This window comes from Ornithorhynchus anatinus, chromosome 6 (assembly GCF_004115215.2).
Source record: "Ornithorhynchus anatinus isolate Pmale09 chromosome 6, mOrnAna1.pri.v4, whole genome shotgun sequence".
In the NCBI taxonomy this organism is placed as follows: Eukaryota; Metazoa; Chordata; class Mammalia; order Monotremata; family Ornithorhynchidae; genus Ornithorhynchus; species Ornithorhynchus anatinus.
Genome location: NC_041733.1, coordinates 15,574,318 through 15,591,435, shown reverse-complemented (window position 1 = coordinate 15,591,435; position 17,118 = coordinate 15,574,318). Strand labels below are relative to the sequence as shown.

The window sequence follows — 17,118 nt, the reverse complement described above, 5'->3', positions numbered from 1 at the left end:
TTCCAAGAGGCCTTCTCTTAAGTCCTCTTTTCCCCTATTCCATCTGTCCACTTGGATCTATGTCCTTTAAACACTTGCTCTTCACCCCCACCCTCTTACCTTCACAGCACTTATGGACATATCCATGACTTATTTATATCATCTGTCCCCAGCTCTAAACCATAAGCTCAATGTAGGCAGGGATTGTGTCTTCCAGCTCCGTTGCACTGCACTCTCCCAAGCTCTTAGTGCCCTTCTCGGGATCGCACCTGGAGAGTTTCCAGTCCTCTACCAGTCTCGACTACGGGAAGGAGAGTCAAGCAGAGAGTCAACCCATTCCATTCCTAGCTTGGGCAGTGGCTAGCGAGTGGAAGAATCTGCTACAAGTTAAAATTCCCCTCTGCTGGGCAGCAGCGGCGTGGGAGAGACTCCAGGGTGGAGACTCAAGTTGACTGCACGGAAGGAGGCAGTGGTAAACCACTTCTGGATTTTTACCAAGAAAACTCTCTGGATCCACTACCGGAATGATTGCAGATGGAGAGTGGGGCGTTCTGGGAGAGATGTGTCCGTGGCGTCGCTACGGGTTGGAGACGACAAGATGGCATAAGACAAGACAAGCTTTTAGTACAGTGCTCTGCACACAGTAAGCACTCAATCATCATCATCAATGGAATTAATTTTTTTATGTTATTTTTTAAGCACTTATTATGTGCCAAGCACTGTTTTAAGCACTGGAGTAGATATAAGGTAATCAGGTTGGACCCAGTCCATGTCCCATTTGGGGCTCACAGTTTTCATCCCCATTTTTTACTGATGAGGGATCTGAGTCCCAGAGAAGTTAAGTGATTTGCCCAAGGTCACACAGCAGGCAAGCAGAGGAGCCAGGACTAGAACCTTGATTCTTTTGACTCCCTGGTCTGTGCTCTATCCACTAGGCCACACTGTTTGCACTTGGGAGAGTAAGACAGGGCTCAATAAATACCGTCGATTGATTGATTGATTGATTTCGAAGCCCCTGAAGAACTTGCCTCCAGAACTGGGTACCGACCGTGGCTTGGGAAATCGAAAACTCTTTGACCGAGTTTATCGCTGAAGGGTAAGACGCTTGTTCCCCGAGGCCTAATCTGTTCCTAACCTGGAGGCGTTGGCGGGATAGTGCAGCGTTAAAGAGCATCTACACTGTGCCGATCATCGTTACAAATCTCTTGGGTATGTGCAACATTACAGCTTGATAAATGCCACAATCATTTTATTGCTAATAAAAATAATAATGATTGTGGTACTGAAGCGCTTAGTGTCAAGTACGGTACTAAGTGCTGGAGTAAAACACAGCAATTCAGTTGGACACAGTCCCTGTCCCACAGAGGGCTCACGGTCTTAATCCCCATTTTACAGATGAGGGAACTGAGGCCCAGAGAAGTGACTTGCCCAGGGTCACGCAGCAGACAAGTGACCGATTAGAACCCAGGTCCTTCTAACTCCTAGGCCGGTGCTTTGTACCGTTATACAATACAGCAGAAACAAGAGAGATGGTCCCTGTCCTCCATCAAAGAATAAAATTATTGGGCTGTGTCTTTCCTGCTCTTTCCCCTCTAGACTATAAACTCGTTGTAGGCAGGGAATGTGTCTGTTATATTGTTGTGTTGTACTCTCCCAAACGTTTAGTACAGTGAGCACTCGATAAATAAGTTTGACTTATTAAGTGATCTTCAGTTACTCTAGGGCGATTAGGTACGTACATTTCCTCCAACTCAGTTTTGTTTCTTTCACCTCACGCCCCACAGCCAATTCGCCAGGGTTCTAGACATTTTTAGACTCCGCGCTAGGTCGGAGGTAATCTTTGCTCAATCGCGGATTTGTTTTGTTTGAATTTCTGCTCCCTGAAACGGCTCCGCATGGCCCCGTCCTTCCGGAAAAGCGACCATTTCGAGTTTCGCCGCCTTGGGTCTCCCAGGCGGGTCTGGATAGCGTGTGTACGGGGCAGCGATGTGCGTGTATGTGTGTGACAGTGCGTGGCAACGGTTTGTAAATATTTACATGGCAACCCATGAGGAAATCGGTCTACATGTTGCTGCAGGCAGTAGGTCGGGAGCTCAGCCTTCTCTTTCCACTCAGGGTCGGTCGGTCAACAGTATGAACAGTCGCTAGGAAGGGACTGGGGGACAGATAAGAGTTTTGGAGAAGTGAGTGCAGGGCACGGTCTTCCAGCTGATCAGATGAATTTAATCAATCAATAATAATAATGATGATGATGGTATTTGTTAAGCACTTCCTACGGGCCAGGCACTGTATTAAGCGATGGGCTGGATACAAGCAAATCGAGTCGGAATCAGTGAATCGTATTTATTGAGCACTTACTATAATAATAATAATTATGGTATTTGTTAAGCGCTTAACTATGTGCCAGGCACTGTACTAAGTGCTGGGGTGGATACAAGCAGATCGGGTTAGACACAGTTCCTGTCCCACCTGGGCCTCACAGTCTCAACCTCCATTTTACAGAGGAGGGAACTGAGGCCCAGAGAAGTGAAGTGACTTGCTCAAGATCACACAGCAGACAAGTGTGCAGAGCACTGTACTAAACACTTGGGAAGGTACAACAGAATTAGCCGACATGTTCCCTGCCCATAATGAGCTTACAATCTAGAGGGGGAGCCAGACATTGATATGAATGAATAAGAAGTTTATAATATAGAATTTAAAGATATGGACATAAATGCTGAGGGGATGGGGGAAGGGCGAGTACCAACTGTCCAAAGGTCACAGATCCAAATGCAAAATGCCTTACATGTTGTTAAATGTTCCCTGAGCTTTGGCGGTTTTTAATGAAGCCTCGGATCCTCAAAGGAAAATGGGGTCTGGGGATTCATTTTGAATAGTATTACTAGTAATAGTAGCAGTATTTATTAAGCACTTACTGTGTAATAATGATAATGGTATTTCTTAAGACTCTGTACTAAGCACTGGGGTGGATTCAAGCAAATCGAGTTGGACACAATTCCTGTCCCACGTAGGGCTCAGAGTCTCAATCCCTATTTTCATAATAAAAATGCTGGTATTTGTTAAGCGCTTACTATGTACAGAGCACTGTTCTAAGCGCTGGTGTAGATACAGGGTAATCAAGTTGTCCCACGTGAGGCTCACAGTCTTAATCCCCATTTTACAGATGAGGTAACTGGGGCACAGATAAGTGACTTGCCCACAGGCACACAGCCGACAAGTGGCAGAACGGGGATTCGAACCATGACCTCTGACTCCCAAGCCCGGGCTCTTTCCACTGAGTTACGCTGCTTCTCTCATCTTTTATGGATGAGTTATCTGAGGCCCAGAGAAGTGAAGTGAACTGCCCGAGGTCAAACGGCAAACAAGTGTCGGAGCCGGGATATAGAACGTTATTCCAAGCTCTGGGTCTATGGAACTGTCTCCTGAGAGACAAACACACACACAATCAGTTTTTCCAATGTCTATTATGATCTAACTGCCAGTTCTGAGTGAGTAACCCTTGACTAGCACAATGCTTAGGGCACGGTGCCTCGTGCCTCTTCCTTGGCCGGCTAAGGACGATGATGTCAGGCTAAAACATAACCGGATCGTACCCTGTCTCGCAGATAGAGCAGGGGTGGGGCCAGAGATTTGATCTGATTTCCCGAATATCAGATGCTTTCACCGGTTTGTTCCAGTTCCCTCTGAAGGTTTCTGGGCAGTATCTCTCAGACTAAGCCTCCGTAGAGTGGGGTTTTCCTACCCTCACTCTTGGGAGGAGGGAAATGGCTTTCTGGGTGCCAGGGTTGTGCCCGGCTAAGGAAAGGTTAATCCTCTAGACTGTAAACTCGTTGTGGGCAGGGAATGTGTCTGTTATATTGTTATAGTGTACTCTCCCAAGCATTTAATACAAAGCTCTGTACATAGTAAGCCCTCAATAAATATGATTGAAAGGAATGAAAAAGGGCTAGTCTAGTTTTTCCCTACCCAGAAAGACTCCAGGGAGATTGGGCTCAACTGCACCCCTATCCTGGGTTAAATCTGAACCCCGAGGTTAATGATCATTGATCCAGAGAACGTAAACTTAATTCAGAGTGGCCGCAGATCCGGCCAGCCTCTCCAGAGGCTTCAGGCCTAAAGTTTTGTAGGGAGGTGACAAGAGCTGCAGGCAGTCCTTATGACCCGATATTTTTTTTTTTGTTTTAATGGCAGTTTTTAAGCGCTATGTACCAGGCACTGTTCGAAGTGCTGAGGTAGATACAAGTTAATCAGGTTGGACACAGTCCCTATCCCACATGGAGCTCACAGTCTTAATCCCCATATTGCGGATGAGGTATCTGAGGTCTAGAGAAATGAATTGACTTGCCCAAGGTCACCCAGCAGACAAGTGACGGAGTCAGGATTAGAGCCCAGGTCCTTCTGACTCCCAGGCCTGGTGCTTTCCTTGATACTCAAAGGAGAGGAGAGGAGAAATCCACTCCTAATGTGGTACCCCTCATATCTCTCACCTGAGGAATCATGATTCCCTCATTAGTAATTCATCTGTTTCTCTACCGCAGCCTGGTTTCAGCTGATCTGCCCCCGTCCTATACAGATATATAATCTGTGTCCCCTATTTTTACGTCCTCGGTTTTTCCCTTCTGTGGCTTATGTCCCTGACTTCTATAGCCCGGATGCTGTGACAAGACTTCACAGGGATTTGGGAAGTAAACTCAAAGACTCTGAAGCAAATGTGGGAGTTCAGGAATCCATCTCTCCCCTCCCCCGGAGAGAGAACGACACCATGTTACCCTGAGTATCCTACAAAAGGCATACGATGTCACCACGAGTGTCTTTGTGTCTGGCACTGTCAATGTCTGGTAGCAGTCTGCCCCCTCTGTTGCTTTCCTTGGCAGTGGGAATAAACAAGATTTTTCAAGTCCCTACTGTATGCCGAGTGCTCCAAGTGCTGGGGAAAAAATATGCAGCTGAAATTCCTCGTCCCCATAAGGTTCACAGTCTAAGAAAAAAGAAGAGAGGGGAGTTGGTATAGATATATAAGGAGAGAGAGATTCATTCATTCAATAGTATTTATTGAGCGCTTACTATGTGCAGAGCACTGAACTAAGCGCTTGGTATGTACAGATCGGTAACAGAGACAGTCCTTGCCCTTTGACGGGCGCACAGTCTAATCGGGGGAGACGGACAGACAAGAATAATGGCAATAAATAGAATCGAGGGGAAGAACATCTCACTAAAACAATAGCAAATAAATAGAGTCAAGGTGATGTACATCTCATTACAAAATAAATAGGGTAATGAAGATATATACAGTTGAACGGACGAGTACAGTGCTGAGGGGATGGGACAGAAGAGGGGGAGGAGCAGAGGGAAAGGGGGGAGAAGAGGGTTTAGCTGCGGAGAGGTGGGGGTGGGTAGAGGGAGCAGAGGGAAAAGGGGAGCTCAGTCTGGGAAGGCCTCTTGGAGGAGGTGAGCTTTAAGTAGGGATTTGAAGAGGGGAAGAGAATCAGTTTGGCGGAGGTGAGGAGGGAGGGCGTTCCGGGACCGCGGAAGGACGTGGCCCGGGGGTCGACGGCGGGACAGGCGAGAACGGGGGACGGTGAGGAGGTGGGCGGCAGAGGAGCGGAGCGTGCAGGGTGGGCAGTGGAAAGAGAGAAGGGAGGAGAGGTAGGAAGGGGCAAGGTGATGGAAAGTCTCGAAGCCTAGAGTGAGAAGTTTTTGTTTTGTGCGGAGGTCGATAGGGAACCACTGGAGGTTTTTAAGAAGGGGAGTGACATGCTGAGAGCGTTTCTGCAGGAAGATGAGCCGGGCAGCGGAGTGAAGAATAGATTGGAGCGGGGAGAGAGAGGAGGAATGGATGAAATAACACAGAATATATATATATATGGACAGTGGTAAATGCAATAAAGTAATAGGGCACTGTGGCTAGAGCACTGTACTGAGCAGTTGGGAGAGTACAATATAACAATATAACAGACACATTCCCTGCCCACATGTACTTACATGTCTAGAGGGGGAGACAGACATTAATAGAAATAAATCAATTGCAGATATATACCTAAGTGTGAGAGGGGCAGGGGATGAGAAGCAGGGTGGCTTAGTGGACAGAGCACTGGCCTGGGAATCAGAGGTTCAAGGGTTTTAATCCTAGCTCTGTCACATTGCTGCTGCGTGACCTCGAGCAAGTCACTTGTCTTTTCTGGGCCTCAGTTACCTCATCTGTAAAATGGGGATTAGGAATATGAGCTCTATGTGGGATAGGGACTTGGTCCAACTTGCCTAGCTTGTATCTACCCTAGTGCTTAGAACAGTGCTTGGCACATAGCAAGCGCTTAACAAGTACCATCATCATTATAATTATTATTATTGGGGGCAAGTCAGTAGTATTTATTATGCTTCTACTGTGTGTATAGTAAGAGCTTGGGAGGCTACGTTTCAACAGAGTTGGTAGAACCATTCTCTCCCATAAAAGGGGTTCAACAACTTGCCCTGGCTCCGGTTCCTCAGACTGTTTCCAACTTCTCCTCCCCTCAACCCCCGCTCAGGTGAGGGCTGCAGTTGTCACCCAGAGTGAGGGAGGAGTGGAAGGAGATGAAGATGCCCGTCATCAAGTATCATCAAGAACCGAGGGTCTGGGTCACGGGGGGCTCCCTCCACGCTGTGAGCGAGGCTGGCTGAATCATTCCTTAAATTGGGCTTGGTTTAGCCTTTATAAAAAGCAGAGTGACAGGCTTGAAAGAGAACCAAAAAGGAGTCTAACAGATTAGCTGCCTTTTTTTATTTTATGGCATTTTGAAAGCATCTGAATAATTCTTCTATTACCGGGGGTTCTGAATGTCTTGAAAAGTCCCAGGGGTGGGAAGAAAGGAAGGAGGTGGTTCGAACTGGTGAGGGGAAGCACAGAAATCGGGCTGGGATTCTTCCTCTGATTCCTCCAAATGTTTGCCTTCTCCTCGCCACCCCGACGTGGGGAAATAATTAATTAATTAATGTTGGTATTTGTTAAGCGCTTACTATGTGCCGAGCACTGTTCTAAGCGCTGGGGTAGACACAGGGGAATCAGGTTGTCCCACGTGGGGCTCACAGTCTTAATCCCCATTTTACAGATGAGGTAACTGAGGCACCGAGAAGTGAAGTGACTTGCCCACAGTCACACAGCTGACAAGTGGCAGAGCCGGGGTTCGAACCCATGACCTCTGACTCCAAAGCCCGTGCTCTTTCCAGTGAGCCACGCTGGGAAGATACAGGTGGGCCACTGCTCTCGGTTCTCAGGAAACGGGGGCAGTCTCCATTTAGAAAGTCTATTAAAAATCCTCTCTTTTCTAGACTCCAATTATTCCCTCACCTTTGGCTCATTGCCTACCTTCAGCCCAGCTGGGTCAGAAGTAAGCACACTGGAGCACTGGACCCAGGAAAATCAGTTTGTTGATGGTCTGGCAGTACCAGGTCTGAAACGGAGGGAACTCTGCAGAGCGAATGAGAGAAATGCACGCAACGGTATAAACTGCTCTAAACCTCATTCAGTCAGTCAATCGTATTTATTGAGTGCTTACTCTGTGCGGACCTCTGTACTAAGTGCTTGGGAGAGTGCACTGTAACAATAGAGCAGCTCAGGAATGTGATAAAATGGACTGAAAACTCTAGTCCGTGAACTCACTGTGGGTGGGGAATATGCCTGTTTGTTATATTTTACTCTCCCCAGTGCTTAATACAGAGCTTTGCACACAGTAAGTGCTCAATAAATATGATTGAATGAATGAACGAATGAAAACTCATCACTTTGGAACTGAGATCTATCGATTTACCAGAACTATGGACCTGTTTGTGGTGTATTGACCCCTGGATTTAGCAAAGAGATTGGCACGCAGCGAGGGCTTATGTTACCCATCAGTGGGATTTATTAATAATAATAATGGTATTTGTTAAGTGCTTACTATGTGCCAAGCACTGTTCTAATCGCTGGGGTAGATACAGGATAATCAGGTTGTCCCACGTGGGGCTCACACTTTAAATCCCCATTTTACCGATAAGGTAACTGAGGCACAGAGCACTTGAGTGACTTGTCCAAGGTCACACAGCAGACAAGTGGTGGAGCCAGAATTAGAACCTATGTCCTCTGACTCCCAAGCCAGTGCTCTTTCCTCTATGCCACGCTGCTCCTCCAGACCATTCTTGGCCCAGTACACTGTGTGTTCGGTAATGGGAGTTGAGAAAGTCTCTTCAGACTCTGTCCCCCCAAGAAGCTTTTCCCACTGGGCCCAGAGCTCATCTAAGAGGGCTAACACCGTCATCCAAACCAATAAAAGCATATTGCTCCATTTCTGTTGTAACATTTGAATACGCGGCTTCTACGGGCTGGATTGCATCAACTCTCAAGCTCCATTTGCCTGTCTCAGGTCTCCGGATAAATAGGCTTCCCTAATATTAGCTGGAAACGGTTCCGGGTCCCATGACGGTACGGTATGAGGGAGAGCAGGAAGCGTGGAGCCTCAGAAGACGGGGAGTGCACCTGCTTTGCATAATGGTTAACCTGCTACCAGACACGTCCGAACAAACCTGTTCCCCCTGCACTGCACTGGAGGTTCTCTGCACCTGATTGATAATAATGATAATGTTGGTATTCGTTAAGCGCTTACTATGTGCAGAGCACTGTTCTAAGCGCTGGGGGAGGCACGGGGGAATCAGGTTGTCCCACAGGGGGCTCACAGTCTTAATCCCCATTTTACAGATGGGGTAACTGAGGCCCAGAGAAGTTAAGTGACTTGCCCACAGTCACACAGCTGACAAGTGGCAGAGCTGGGATTCAAACTCATGTCCTCTGACTCCAAAGCCCATGCTCTTTCCACTGAGCCACGCTGCTTCTCTTGTGTGTTTGTGTGTTTGTGTGTGTATACACGCACGCACACGCATGTGAAAGAATGATAGTAATAATTGTGGCATTTGTTAAACGCTTACTATATGTCAAGTACTGTTCTAAGCGCTGAGGTATGCTTGATTCTATTTATTTGCCTTGATTCTATTTATTTGCTATTGTTTTAATGAGATGTTCTTCCCCTCGATTCTATTGCCATTGTTCTCGTCCGTCCGTCTCCCCCGATTAGACCGTAAGCCCGTCAAAGGGCAGGAACTGTATCTGTTACCGATATGTCCATTCCAAGCGCTTAGTACAGTGCTCTGCACATAGTAAGCGCTCAATAAATACTATTGAATGAATGGATAATCGGGTGGGACACGGTCTTTTTCCCACAGGGGGCTTCCAGTTTTAATCCCCATTTTCCAGAAGAGGGAACTGAGGCCCAGAGAAGTGAGGTGACTTGTCCAACGTCCCAAGGCAGACATGTGGCAGAGCCGGGATTGGAACCCACGTCCTCCGACTCTCAGCCCTGTGCTCTTTCCACTAGGCCGCACTGCCTCCCGGCTAGAAAACACCAGCACATATGTGACTGGAGCTGGAACGTCGTCACCACCCGTTGGAGGTGGGGATGGTGGTGGTTGAGTGTGGGCGGGGGGACGGCTGCTTTGTTGCGCTGTCCCTCCCCTTAGCCCAAAGGAGAGGAGGAAGAGTGAAAGGGAGTTGCAGAGAGGCTACTGGGAGGAGTCTGCCGTTTGGCCGGGACTGTGGTAGAGTTGCGAGGTCACTCTGGCCATAGGTAAGGTCGGCCAAACAAGGAGAGGTGGGAAGGTGGAATGTTAGGCCTCAGAGGGGCTGTGGGTAACATGGCTGCCTCAGGGGACCGGGTCCAGCCCTACCGGTCACCCATGGGGGGTGAGGGATGGGGTTAGAGACCCCTCCGCTAACTCAGTCTGTCCTGGGACAGCACCTCTTGGCCCAGGACATATAGAGCACGGGCCTGGGAGTCACAAGGTTGTGTTTTCTCATCCTGACTCTGCCGCGTGTCTGCTGTGTGACCTCGGGCAAGTCCACTTCTCTGTGCCTCCATTCCTTCATCGGCAAAATCGGGATTCAAAACCTGTTCTTCCTATTTAGATTGTGAGCCCCCTGTGGGACCTGATCTACTCTACCACTTAGAACAGTGCTTGGCCCATAGTAAGCGCTTAACAAATATCACCATTATTATTATTACCTTAATTAAACCAGTGAAGGACCCCTGTAGTATCGCTAGAATCAGTAAGCAGGCTCACGTGAGTCTTTGCCTCCGTTTCCTCATTTTCAGCTTTTTCTGAAAGGTTCCTGACATTGGAAGAAGAGGGTCACCTCCTTATTGTATCTTAAGGAAAGCATCTGGAAATGCCGGAATCCGCGGGAGGGGTTCAAGAGATGTGGGTTCCCTCGCTGGCATGTGAAATTAGATTAATAAATAGTAGGCATTGTGATACTTGTTAATCCATCGGCGATATTTATTGAACGCTTGCTATGTGCAGAGCACTGTATTAAGCACTTGGGAGAGTATGATACAACAGTCAGTAGATACGTTCTCTTCACTTCTCTTTGCCTCAGTCACCTCATCTGTAAAATGTAAGATGTGGTTTCCCTCACCAGTATGTGAGATTAGATTAATAAATAGTAGGCACTGTGATACCTGCTAATCCATCGGTGATATTTATTGAATGCTTACTATGTGCAGAGCACTGTATTAAGCACTTGGGAGAGTATGATTCAACAGTCAGTAGATACATTCTCTTCACTTCTCTTTGCCTCAGTCACCTCTTCTGTAAAATGGGATTAAGAATGTGAAGAGGGACATTCAATAGTATTTATTGAGCGCTTCCTATGTGCAGAGCACTGTACTAAGCGCTTGGAATGTACAAATCAGTAACAGATAGAGACAGTCCCTGCCCTTTGACGGGCTTACAGTCTAATCGACGTGAACTATGTCCAACCCGATTAGCTTGTATTTACCCCAGTACGGTGGGTGGCACATAATAAGTGATTAACAAATACCATTTAAAAGAAAAAAGTTTACAATCTAAGTGCTTTGTGTGAAGTGCTGTGTGCATCCAGTACAATCAGATCAGACTCAGTCAGGTATGGGGTTCATCATTTAAGGGGGAGGGAAAACAGATATATATATAAACCTCAATTTACAGATCAGGGAACTGAGGCACAGAGTGGTTAAGCAACTCCCCCCAAATTACATGGCAGATGTTAAAGCTGGGACTAGAACCCGGGTCCCCTGACTCCTAGAACCGGGCTCTTTCCACAAGGACAGGCTGCGGTGGACCCTGCTTGAAGCAATCCCCCCATCCCTGAAATACAATAATAATAATGTTAGTATCTGTTAAGCGCTTACTATGTGCCAGCACCGTTCTAAGCGCTGGGGTAGACACAGGGGAATCAGGTTGTCCCACGTGGGGCTCCCGGTCTTAATCCCCATTTTACAGACGAGGTAACTGAGGCACCGAGACGTGAAGTGACTTGCCCACAGTCACACAGCTGACAAGTGGCGGAGCGGGGATTCGAACCCATGACCTCTGACTCCAAAGCCCGGGCTCTTTCCACTGAGCCATGCTGCGTCTCCCCATCCTCCCCCCCCCCCCCCCCCCCCCCCCAGCATTTCTTGACACGGCTAATCAGGGGTGGGGGGAGAGAGATGGGCGCTTCTCAGCGGTGGGTCTGCAGGATGCGGATGCTACCTTCTGGGGGGAGAGGAAAGCCTGTCATTTCTGGGGTGATAATCAACTTTGTTCTCAACGACTGTCATTAGTGACTAAAAAGTATCCATTTGGAAGACAGCTCTCCCCTCGCAGATGTCTCACATGCCCGCCGCCTCCTCGGGGACTCCATCTGGAGCTGGGAATTGTGAGGGAGAAGCTGCTTGTATCCTATGAGGTGCGACTTCATTCATTCCATCGTGTTTATTGAGCCGTTACTGTGTGCAGAGCACTGTACTAAGCGCTTGGGAAAGTAACAATGTTGGTATTTGTGAAGCGCTTACTATGTGCAGAGCACTGTTCTAAGCGCCGGGGTAATAATAATAATGTTGGTATTTGTTAAGCGCTTACTATGTGCAGAGCACTGTTCTAAGCGCCGGGGTAATAATAATGTTGGTATTTGTTAAGCGCTTACTATGTGCAGAGCACTGTTCTAAGCGCTGGGGTAATAATAATAATGTTGGTATTTGATAAGCGCTTACTATGTGCAGAGCACTGTTCTAAGCGCTGGGGGAGATACAGAGTAATCAGATTGTCCCATGTGAGGCTCACAGTTAATCCCCATTTTACAGATGAGGTAACTGAGGCACAGAGCAGTGAAGTGACTTGCCCACAGTCACCCAGCTGCCAAGTGGCAGAGCCGGGATTCGAACCCATGACCTCTAAGTCCAAAGCCCGGGCTCTTTCCACTGAGCCACGCAGTACAATTCGCTTCACCAGCCTGGCAGGGAGGGGGGAAGTCAGAGGACAGGCGACAGTGATTGAGTGCCTCACAAAGGGCCCGGGTGAGGGGCTCGGATCTTTCGAGAATCAATTCGTGATATTTACTGGGCGCTTCCTATGTGCAGGCTACTGGACTGAGCGCTTGGGAAAGTACAGTAGAACAGAGCCGGGAGATGCTATCCCTTGCCCACGAGGAGCTTACAGTCTACAGGTCCGGTCCCACGGTGGGGAGCTCTAGCGGGGAGGGAAAAGATGTATTTACTCCCCCATTTTACAGATGAGGAAACTGAGCCCCAGAGAAGTTAAGGGATTTGTCCAAGGTCACGCAGCAGGCAAGTGTTAGAGACTGGATTAGAATTCAGAGAAGCAGCTTGGTTCAGTGGAAGGAGCCCAGGCTTGGGAGTCAGAGGTCATGGGTTTGAATCCCGGCCCTGCCACTTGTCAGCTGTGTGACTTTGGGCAAGTCACTTCACTTCTCTGGGCCTCAGTTACCTCATCTGGAAAATGGGGATTAAGACTGCGAGCCCCACGCGGGACAACCTAATTACTTTTTACCCCCCCCCAGAGCTTAGAACAGTGCTTGGCACATAGTAAGCGCTTAACAAATGCAATCATTAATTACTTAACCTAGAGTCTCTCACTTTTAGGCCTCACTGCTTACAGGGAAGCAGCAGATCAGAGCTTGTCAGAAGAGCATTTGAATCAATCGGTTGTACTTATTTATTCATTCATTCGTTCATTCAATAGTATTTATTGAGCGCTTACTATGTGCAGAGCACTGTACTAAGCGCTTGGAATGTACAAATCGGCAACAGATACAGTCCCTGCCCTTTGACGGGCTCGCAGTCTAATCGGGGGAGACGGGCAGACGAGAACAATGGCAATAAATAGAGTCAAGGGGAAGAACATCTCATAAAAACAATGGCAACTAAATAGAATCAGGGTGATGTCCCTCTCCCGTGTGCAGGACACTGTACTAAGCACTTGGGAGAGTACAGTGGAACAGAGTCGGTACACAAGTTCCCTGTCCACAGCAGGCTTACAGTCCAGTTTAGAAGAAGCAGCGTGGCTTGCATGGCTTTGGGATTAAGAGGTCATTAATCCCGGCTCCGCCACTTGTCAGCCGTGTGACTTTGGGCAAGTCACTTCTCTGGGCCTCAGTTACCTCATCTGTGAAATGGTGATGAAGACTGTGAACCCCACGTGGGATAGCCTGATTACCTTGTATCTACCCCAGCACTTAGAACAGTGCTTAGCCCATAGTAAGCTCTGAACAGACACCATTATTATTATTAGCGTTAGTTGCTTTTTAAAACATGCAGCGACCATTTTGCTTCTCGGGAGAGGCACAGACTCGATCAATCGGATTTACTGAACGCTTTCTGTGTGCAGAGCACTGAACCCACTTGGGTGAATACACTACAACAGAGTTAGTGGGAACGTTCCCTTCCCAACGAGGAGCTTACATTTTAGAGAGAACAGAAGAGTGACGCTGAGAGATTTTTTGCTGCAGCGGCAGCCGAACCTCCGCGGCGGAGACTCCGATACTAGAGCTTTCAGGTCCAGGGACCTTCTTCGCTATCGTTTTTCAGGGATGGACGGTCGATACGCACGTATAATCCTTGTATTTGGTTATCTGTGGCTCAGTGGAAAGAGACCGGGCCTGGGAGTCAGAGGTCATGGGTTCGAATCCCAGCTCTGCCGCTTGTCGGCTGGGTGACTGTGGGCAAGTCACTTCACTTCTCTGGGCCTCAGTTACCTCATCTGTAAAATGGGGATTAACTGTGAGCCTCATGTGGGACAACCTGATTCCCCTGTATCTACCCCAGCGCTTAGAACAGTGCACTGCACATAGTAAGCGCTTAACAAATACCAACATTATTATATCCCCTCCCCTCGACCTCCAGCATTCATATACACATCCATAATTTATTTAATGTCTGTCTCCCCCTCAAGACTGTAAGCTCACTAAGAACAGGGAACATGTCTACCAACTCTACTATATTGTACTCTCCCAAGTGCTTAGTACAGTGCTCTGCACACAGAAAGCGTTCAATAAATACGGTTGAGTGAATGATTTACTCCAGATGATGAAAAAGTGGCCACTATGTATTTTGGTATCAAAGAGAGGTAAATTCTAAAATAAGAAGCAGTGTGGCCTAGTGGAAAGAGCACCAGCCTGGGAGTCAGAGGACCTGGGTTCTAATCCCGGCCCTATCACGTGCCTGCTGTGTGACCTTGGGCAAGTCGCTTCTCTGTGCCCATTTCCTTAGCAAGTAAAATACATTTGAATACCATCCTCCCTTCTGCTTAGACCTTGCATCCCGGGTGGGTCGGGGACGTGATTATCTCATCTCTACCCCAGCGCTTAGTACAGCGCTCGGCACGTCGCTTAACAGATACCGCAGTAATTATTATTCATGGTAAAGGACAAAACACTGAGAGATGCTTTGAGAGCTAAATTGGGGCATGGGAGAGAGACCGTAGAAGGTGGGATGAATCAGAGGTTAAAGAGTCACTGAGAATTAAAGGAATCATTTTACTACTCGGGATCTGCACAGGCATCTTGGGGATGATTCAGCAGTGGGGTTTCATGTATTAGCGAGCTTGAGGCCCCAGGGCCCCTTTCCGGGAAACAATGGAAGTACGGGAACGCTTAGTTTCAGAGCGTCCGTGGGTGAAACGCTTTCCGGAACAGATGAACCCGCGGCTTGTGAAGGCCTTAAGGAATTAATCCGATAAGGCGGGAGTGTCTGGGAGAACTGGGAAAAGAGTGTGGCGTGTGGATACCTTGGGATTACCCAGTGTCTCAGCATCTCGGGCGCGGGTGATGCAAGAAATTGGAAACTAAACCCGGCAGGAAATCGAAGAGTGGGTGAAGCAAGGACGGGCCCATTTAATCGGGGGATGAAGTAAAGAATGATGGAATTCTTGGAGGATTGGAGGAGGGTGGGATAGGTGAGATGCAAATTTTCAACCTGCTCCTTTGTAGGGTCAACTTTGATCATCCCTGAGTGGGCAATCGATTAATAATGTTGGTATTTGTTGAGCGCTGTTCTAAGCGCTGGGGTAGATACAGGGCGATCGGGTCGTCCCACGTGAGGCTCACAGTTAATCCCCATTTTACAGATGAGGTAACTGGGGCACAGAGAAGTGAAGTGACTTGCCCACAGTCACTTATTTTTACTGAGAATTTAATAAGTGCAGAGCACTGTACTAAGCGGAGCCTTAATGAGAAAGTGTGGCTTAGTGGAAAGAGCCTGGGCCCGGGAGTGAGAGGACCTCTCGACGGTAAGCTTGATGTGGGCAGGGAACACGTCACTTGTGTATGAATATACGCATTTATTATTCTACTTATTTTATTAATGATATGTATATATCTATAATTCTATTCATTTATATTGATGCCATTGATGCCGGAAGCAGCGTGGCTCAGTGGAAAGAGCCTGGGCTTCGGAGTCAGAGGTCATGGGTTCGAATCCCTGCTCTGCCACTTGCCAGCTGTGTGAGTGTGGGCAAGCCACTTCACTTCACTTCTTGGAGAAGCAGCGTGGCTCAGTGGAAAGAGCACGGACTTTGGAGTCAGGGCTCATGAGTTCGAATCCCAGCTCTGCCACTTGTCGGCTGTGTGACTGTGGGCAAGTCACTTAACTTCTCTGTGCCTCAGTTCCCTCATCTGTAAAATGGGGATTAAGACTGTGAGCCCCACGTGGGACAACCTGATTCCCCTATGTCTACCCCAGCGCTTAGAACAGTGCTCGGCACATAGTAAGCGCTTAACAAATACCAACTTCACTTCTCTGGGCCTCAGTTACCTCATCTGTAAAATGGGGATTAACCGTGAGCCTCACGTGGGACAACCTGATGACCCTGTATCTACCCCAGCGCTTAGAACGGTGCTCTGCACATAGTAAGCTCTTAACACATACCAACATTATCATTATTTATTTATTTATTACTTGTTTTGTTTTTTTGTCTGTCCCCCGGCTTCTAGACTGTGAACCCACTGTTGGGTAGGGATTGTCTCTATTTGTTGCCCAATTGTACCTTGCAAGCGCTTAGTACAGTGCTCTGCATACAGTAAGCACTCAATAAATATGATTGAATGAATGAATGTCTACCGACCCTGATATATTGTATGCTCCCAGTGCTTAGTACATAGTAAGTACTTAATAAACCAGCATGGCGTAGCGGATAGAGCACAGGCCCGGGAGTCAGAAGGACCTGGATTCTACTCCTGGCTCTGCCGCTTGTCTGCTGTGGAACCTTGGACAAGTCACTTAACTTCTCTGTGCCTCATTTACCTCATCTGTAAAATGGGGCTTAAAGCTGTGAGCCCCATGTGGGACGGGGACTGTGTCCAACCTGATTAGCTTATATTTTCCCCAGAGCTTAGTAAAGTGCCTGGCACATAGTAAGTGCTCAACAAATACCATAAAAAAAAAGAAAGAAAGGAAAGCATGTTACAGCGACACTACCAGAGGGACAAAATCATTTTCGGTTTCGTGCCCAGTTGGGGGAATTCTCTCAGATCCATTGTCATGGATCCGTTGGCTTCTCCCAACCCAACCATGACAATGGGCTGGCTTTCCACAACGGCTACATGTTGGAGCCGTGCCCTTGGACATGCGGAGACAGAAACAAAGACACAGCTCACACATCAATCAATCGATCCATCCTATTTATTGCGTGCTTACTGTGTGCAGGGCACTGTGCTAACCCCTTGGGAGAGTACGACACAATACAAAAGACACGTTCTCTCTCGTCTGTAAGTTCCCGCTAGTCTGTAAGCTCGCTGTAGGTAGGGAATGAGTGTGGTTA

The 17,118-nt window shown here is 47.9% G+C and overlaps 1 non-coding gene across 1 annotated transcript; it reads left to right on the top strand.

The window, feature by feature from the left end:
- Positions 1 to 230: 230 nt before the first annotated feature.
- On the top strand, positions 231 to 367 carry LOC114813098. The gene has a single exon (XR_003760709.1). It is a non-coding gene; the product is annotated as a small nucleolar RNA SNORA7 (small nucleolar RNA).
- Positions 368 to 17,118: the final 16,751 nt, after the last annotated feature.